The sequence below is a fragment of the Colias croceus genome, chromosome 29 (genome assembly GCF_905220415.1).
Source record: "Colias croceus chromosome 29, ilColCroc2.1".
Lineage (NCBI taxonomy): Eukaryota > Metazoa > Arthropoda > Insecta > Lepidoptera > Pieridae > Colias > Colias croceus.
This window is the reverse complement of record NC_059565.1, coordinates 3638237-3645768: the sequence shown is the minus strand read 5'-3', so window position 1 is coordinate 3645768 and position 7532 is coordinate 3638237.

The window sequence follows — 7532 nt, the reverse complement described above, 5'->3', positions numbered from 1 at the left end:
AAACTATCCTATCTCTCAAGTTGGATCGAACTGCACATGGTGTCCGAATTTTATTATAATCGGTTAAGTGGTTTAGGAGTCCATTGAGGACAAACATTGTGACAGGAGATTTATATATTATATTAAAGATTTGTCAGGATACCATAGTGTCAAATGCTATCCACAATTTTTTTTTAATTTTTTTATTGCTATAACTCAAGCTGAAGGGAATTGAAGTATAAAATAAATAATTATACTTTTTTTAACTACATTACATAAACTATATTGTTTTTATTTGGGAAAAAGGTTTTTTCATGCATAATTCATTTTTATCATGTATGCATATAATGCGTCAGTGATATTATAACAAGATATTATTTAACTATTGTGTGTATTCTTATATATTTTTTCTATAAATAATTCGGGTCGTATTTTTCCTAAAAAATAACTATTTACTCATTTTTTTCAAAATTATTGTATTTTTTTGGAAACCTACCATAAATTCAAATATTTAGTAAATTCTTAATTTTTTGCATCTCGGCATTATAAAGTTTTGTGTATAAAATTATTTTTTTTTACATTTTGTCGCTTACGCATTTTTATATGAAATGAGCTTATAAATGTTACAAATTAGTACGTTCAGTATAAATAACTAACAGGTATATGTATTTTTTAGTGTTTGATTTTACGCGAGTATTATACATTTCGAAATTAAAGATTTTAACGGATTAAAAACGCGATTTATTCATTATCTTATTTTCCTGACGTTTCGCACACTAATATTATGAATAAATCGCGTTTAAATCAGTTATAATCTTTAATTTCTAAAGGTAAAATAATTATTTATTTATTTGCCATACATATGTATAGATTAATGGCTGTTTTTAGAACCAATTTGGTTCATTTTCCAAATATATTTTTCATGCTTTTATCTGATGTCAAAACACTATTTTGTCCAAAAACGATGCGAATTTGAAAAAAAAAAAACTTTAAATGATATTTCAAAGTCTTATTGGTAGCTAATTAAGACATATTTTTGAAGTGAAACTTCTTTATCGGGGTTGGAAAAAAAATTTGTGTAACGTGTGTTTCGTTACGCGTGACACTTTTCCGTTACGCGCCACCACGCGTGATTCCACGTATTTCTGTAAAGTTGCATATAGTAAATAATTTTTTGAAAAATAAGGTTATAAAGAAGTTTCACTTCTTACGTGTGTACACTAGTACAAGCACACATTTTTTTTGGTTGTTGCGTCATTTTGTATAAAATGGTGTTTAAACTTTGGGAATTCGCTCTAAATCACTATTTTTGTTACATTATATAATTTAAGTTCTGATACATTACTATTATTTCACATAGATAAAAATTTTAAGTATTAGAGCGAGTTTCTGTATCATATAATTTTATAACTACCTATATTATATAAAGTATTATATCAAGACCAGAATCGAGATCAAATTATTTCTCTTGAAAGTTACTAACTAAATTAAAAACACGAAGAAAAAAATATTATAAGAAACTAGGGGTCCGCCCCGGCTTCGCCCGTGGTACATGTTTACGTTTTCTCTCCATAAGAACCATCCTTGTACTTCAAGGAATATAGGTAATAAAAAAAGAATTATCGAAATCGGTTCAGCCGTTCTCGAGTTATGCGCTTACCAACACATTTTGCGATTCATTTTTATATATAAGATGAAATAAAATTCACGCGATTTCTCTTGCTATTTATAATTTTTTAGACATCACAAACTGGAAACATTCTTTTAATATATGTAGTACTAGCTTGCCGCCCGCGGCTTCGCCCGCTTCGCTAAACCCTAATAAATTATATACTAAAACCTTCCTCTTGAATCACTCTATCTATTAAAAAAACCGTATCAAAATTCGTTGCGTAGTTTTAAAGATTTAAGCATACAAAGGGAAATAGGGACAGAGAAAGCGACTTTGTTTTATACTATGTAGTGAAGATTTTCGTTTCTGGTCTTTTTAATGTAACGCAAGGTTTAGAATAATGTACAAAGATCTATGTTTCTATTATGTAAATGTATATTTCTGTAAGTTGTTGTAATAAAATGAATTAAACATAATGTTTGTTTTATTTGTTTTCCCTATTTTATTAAGGAAATAATAATGATGAGGTGCAAAGAAAGTTTGTATGCAAAGCATACATTGAATTTGAAATTACACAATTTTTTAAACAGAATTTCCTTTATATATTCCTTTGGAAGTAAAGGGCATGAATTGAGATTTCCTATATTAAACTAATTAGTACAGTTCGTAAATATATAACTAACCAAGGAAATATCATACAACGCCATCTAGCGGAAAACTCATGATTAGAAAAAGGAAACTTAAAAACTCATACAAATTCCTGCAATACATTGAATAGTTACTTTAAAAAAAACCTTCCTTCTAATAATTGTCAGAAGTAGGCTTTATTTAAATGGTATCACACGAGAGGCACTAACTTGAAAAGAATTGTCAAAAATACAGTCGAATTGAAAACCTCTTTTTTGTAGTCGGTCGCTAAAATAGACACATACATTATAAAAAAAAAAATGATTAGCAAGCGATGCATCTGTCGAAGACAATTTGAGCAACTTTGCCATAATATAACAGACGACGACTACGACGAAAAATACTCTGCAAAGCGGGACTTGGTCGTTTGGGAAAAGTGCTCCCGCGTAATAAGTGCTTCTTCACCAAGGATGTGTAGCGATGAATGTGTTTGTAAAGGACCAATCACAGAACGTATAAAAGAGGTTAGAAAGGCATTGTAGGCGGGGCAGACGCGCCAAGGATATGAGCACTGCTCACATCTACGCGATCGCGCTGATTAGTCACTCGCTATCTGCAAAATTTACATTGGTTGTGTGCATGCGTATGATTCGTTCCATTTTAAATCGCGTGATCGCGCGGCGCTGTGATTGGCTAGATGGGGCGGACTTGGCGACACCGGTTCTTATACGAATGGCGAATTATTGCCATTCTAACCTCTTTTATATGTTCTGTGGGACCAATGATATCGATTCATTTGGTTTGAAGTTTGAAGCTAAGAGCAATTAACCTATAGAGTACTTGTATCGAGCGTATACAATTTACATATATTTGTTTCTCTCTATCTAAAGAAAACGTCGTATGAAAGAATGAGACAGCTATAGACAACAAGCTACGTTTCAACATAGTCATGGCACCATTTTTACTATAGGTACGTATTTAGATAGATAGAAGGTGATAGTGATGGGATGTGCTTCAATCGATAAAATCGTGAATGTATTTTGCATTTACGGTTTCGTGAAATAATAAATAATAAAAAAACAAAACTTATAATTAATTTCAGTTGAATACATTATTTGTTTAATCCTACGTATATAATAAATGCGAAATTATGTGAGAAGGGATGTTACTCTTTCACTGCGGAACCGATTACAATGAAATTTTGTACATACACACATAGGTTAGGTTTTATCCCGGAAATCCCACGTGAACGGGAACTGTGCAGGATTTTCTTTAAAAACGCGGGCGGAAAGTTAGTACATTATAAAAGAAATTTTAAAACTTGAAATGTAATTTAAAATAAAGAAGGAAATGATGATAAAGTTAAAGGAGTGAGGAGAAAGGCACAGTCAGCATGAAGGAATCATGCAGCATTTTAACAAGTTAATAAAAGGACAGTCTTAATGAAAACATTTTCCTAACATCCTACTAATAAATCGAAAGTTTGTGAGGATGGATGTTTGTTACTCTTTCACGCGAATACTACTAAACCGATTACAATGAAATTTGGAAAAATTACTTTTGATCCCGTAAATCCAACAGGAATGGGAACTATGCGGGTTTTTCTTTGAAAACGCATGTATATTAAGTATGTATTTCAATAGTAGTTTCTCATCTATGAGAACTGTCATTTAATCAACCGTTTAATTTTCACATAGTTACACATTTAAAGTAGGTAACTTATGTGTAAAAAATTTCAAAATAAAAATTCACTCTCTTTAATCAAATGTATTTATTATCTACAGGAACAAAAAAAAAACGTAAGCGTAAGATTGCACAATTCTTCTAGAGTATCCATCTTGATAACACGTAGGCTCGAAATGCAGTGAACACAATATTGCAAATTGTGGCGGCGTCCAATCAACTCATGTCTCACGTTTTATACCCATTTTTTATTTAGCTCTGGAAATCTAAAACAAAATGAATTTATTAATAATCTGAAAGAGAAATTAATAAACAACAAACGAAAACTAAAACACATAGGGCAAATAAAACAACCACGTGGTATGTTTTATTTTCCTGCGGTAAAAAATTTACATCTATTATTTGCAACAACAACTACATATAAATCTGATTTATGAAACAAAATAAATAAATCAACGTTAATATGAAATAGATTTTTTGTCATAAATCGATAATATACGCTAGATGTGTTACAACACTACGGTGGTAAACAAAATGCCAAACGTGATATTATTGTGACGTTTTTTAAAAATTATTTCATTATTTTATATTCCACAACCCCATAAAGTGGGTAAATGTTACAGTTACAACATAAAATTACAAAAAAGTGCTTGATAAAACCTTCAAATAGGTTTAAAACATAAATATTTATCAATTTGCTGAAAATCACTTACCGATGGAAAGATATTTTTACATTGTTTTTATCCAAAACTCCCATTCGACTAGTGATAGCTGGTTGCTAAACATACAATAGTTATTTTAGCACACTGACAAATAAAAAGAAACACTGTACACTTTATATTTTCTAAATATTTCGTTAAAAACACTTGACGCACTGAGCCCACCAGCTGGTTGGAAAACAAACTGACTGCCGGCGCGCTACGTTTGAAGACAGTGCAGATACTCTATCGCTATCTCAATCTGGCTTATGCTGTTATTGACTAAGAGTAAGTAGATTAGAAAATATGTATTTTGTTCTGTCTTAATATAAGAACTCTATAGGTTAATTGCTCTTAGGTTTGAAGTGTTATGCGTTTGAAGCCATATCGGTTATTTACAAAAACATTCTTCGCATATTAATGGTGGCAGCAGTTTGCCCAAACCGAGTTTCGCTTTGCAAACTATGTTTTTTTTTATATTTATCGAACGAACTAAACCCAACACCTTTTTGGTTTTGATTTTTCGGCATTTTACTAATATTATAAATGCGAATTTTGAGAGGATGGATGTGTTTGTTACAAGAGCTACTGAATTTTTGAAGTGAAACTTCTTTATCAGATTTGGAAGAAATTTACATTATAGGTTTAAAATTTAAATTATTGAAGAATAGAAATAATTCGATTCGAACCTAATGAATGCCATAAAAGAACAGTAACAAATTCAGCATTAGGTGATATATGTCGCAGGCAAATAATTGTAGAATTTCACCGTTTAGGTACAAACGCTCGGCATTTTGTAATATGCCGAGAATTCGTAATCAGAATTTTTTTGTTTAGATAAGGGGATTTTAACCGCGGGTGAAACCGCGCGGTAAATCTAGTGAATAATTGCAAAAACTGCACCGATATTAATGCAAAAAATTATTGATGCTTTTTTAGCTCTTATCTTGTCTTGGTGCGAGTTGCTAGTTAAGCTAAGGGTAAGGAATAAAATAAAAAACCAAATTACAATGTACAGCATTTAATAAAATAATAATGGACGGTATTTAGTCTTTTCATTTACACTACACATAATATAAAATAAAAATACAATTAATTTGATGTGAGTTACACTAAAATACAGTGCTAAAAACACTAATTATTCACTAAATCTAATATTAAGATTTTTGAAATACATAATATTATGTTCTCTAAGGGCCGATTTTTCAATGCTTGGATAAAACTTATCCGTCTAATAAAGTATTACACGATAATATTAAAATGTCACGTAAACTGTCAAATACGGGCAATTAGAATACGTTCTGTGATACGTTTTTAAAATGGTAGTTTTATACATTATTCGACGAATAAGTTTTATCCAAGCATTGAAAAATCGGCCCTTAAATGTAATAAAATAACTAATTATATTCTTAATTATTTTCAATTTATAATTTCATTTAAAATATATAACCATTGGCCGAGTTTGTATACAATGTTCTCAAACAGGCATGTAAAATTTGAACCATTTTTGAAGTGAAACTTCTTCATCGGGGTTGGAAAAAAATTTAGTGTAACATTTTTTCGTTACGCGTGACATTTTTCCGTTACGCGCCATCTTTTTCTTATCCCTACCACGCGTGATTCGACGTATTTCTGTAAAGTTCCATACAGTAAATTATTTTTTCAAAAATAAGGCCATAAAGAAGTTTCACTTCTTACGTGTGTACACTAGTACACGCACACATTTTTTTACTTATATTTATATGACAAAAACCAATACATTCAGTATATAATCAAATAACTAAAAACTAATTACATTGAACTAAATCAGGTTTTAAACATGATTTATTATTAAGGCACAGAATTATAGACATTTTTATATATTGTTTAAACATCTATATATTTATTTCTGAATAATTTCTATAACGGACATTGAAATATCAGATAAAAACCATTGAGATATACATATGGAGACGACACCGCCTACATCACTTATTTTCCGCTCAACATACGCCATATGGCGTAACTGCACGCTAATTTTTTATTTGTTTTAAAGTGAAACGCATCAAATATGCCTTCGTGCGTGCACAAATAATACGGAAAAGTGCAAAGGAATTACTTTCATCGGTAAGTACCTAACTAGATAATAATTTTTAAAACTTAGTTAGAGCAAAAAAAATGGCGCACAGATTTTGTTCGTGGTGTCTCCTCCATACGAAGTAATATTATCTCAATGATAAAAACTTATTTAATTTTTGTGCATAAATGATAAAACATAATCCATACTAATATTATAAATGCGAAAGTAACTCTGTCTGTCTGTTACTCAATCACGCCTTAACTACTGAACCAATTTGCATGTTTGGTATAGAGATATTTTGATACCCGAGAAAGGACATAGGTTTTATCCCGGAAATCCTACGGGAACGGGTTTTTCTTTGAAAACGCGGGCGAAGCCGCGGGCGGAAAGCTAGTATGTAATAAGACTAAGACATTTTTAAGGTCTTTAAATGTTATACATTATATTAAATGGTGGGAATCCAGATTTTTATTTATTTAAAACACCTTGTAAAGGATATTTTAAAAATATACGATGTTTTTACGGACAAGTAGATGGGTTCTGTACCAGACAGTTTTATGTATTTATCTACACTAATATTATAAAGAGGAAAACTTTGTTTGTTTGATTGTAATGAATAGGCTTAAACTACTGGACCGATTTTAAAAATTCTTTCACCATTCGAAAGCTACATTATCCACGAGTAATATAGGCTATATATTATCACGCTAAGACCAACAGGAGCGGAGCCACGCGGGTGAAACCGCGCGGCACAGCTAGTTCATGATATTTTTATTTAGATATTTCTTAAATTAATAAAATATTCATATGATATGGACGGATAGTTTACAATATTTTGTTAAAATCATATGAAAAGTTATATAAATGTAATAGT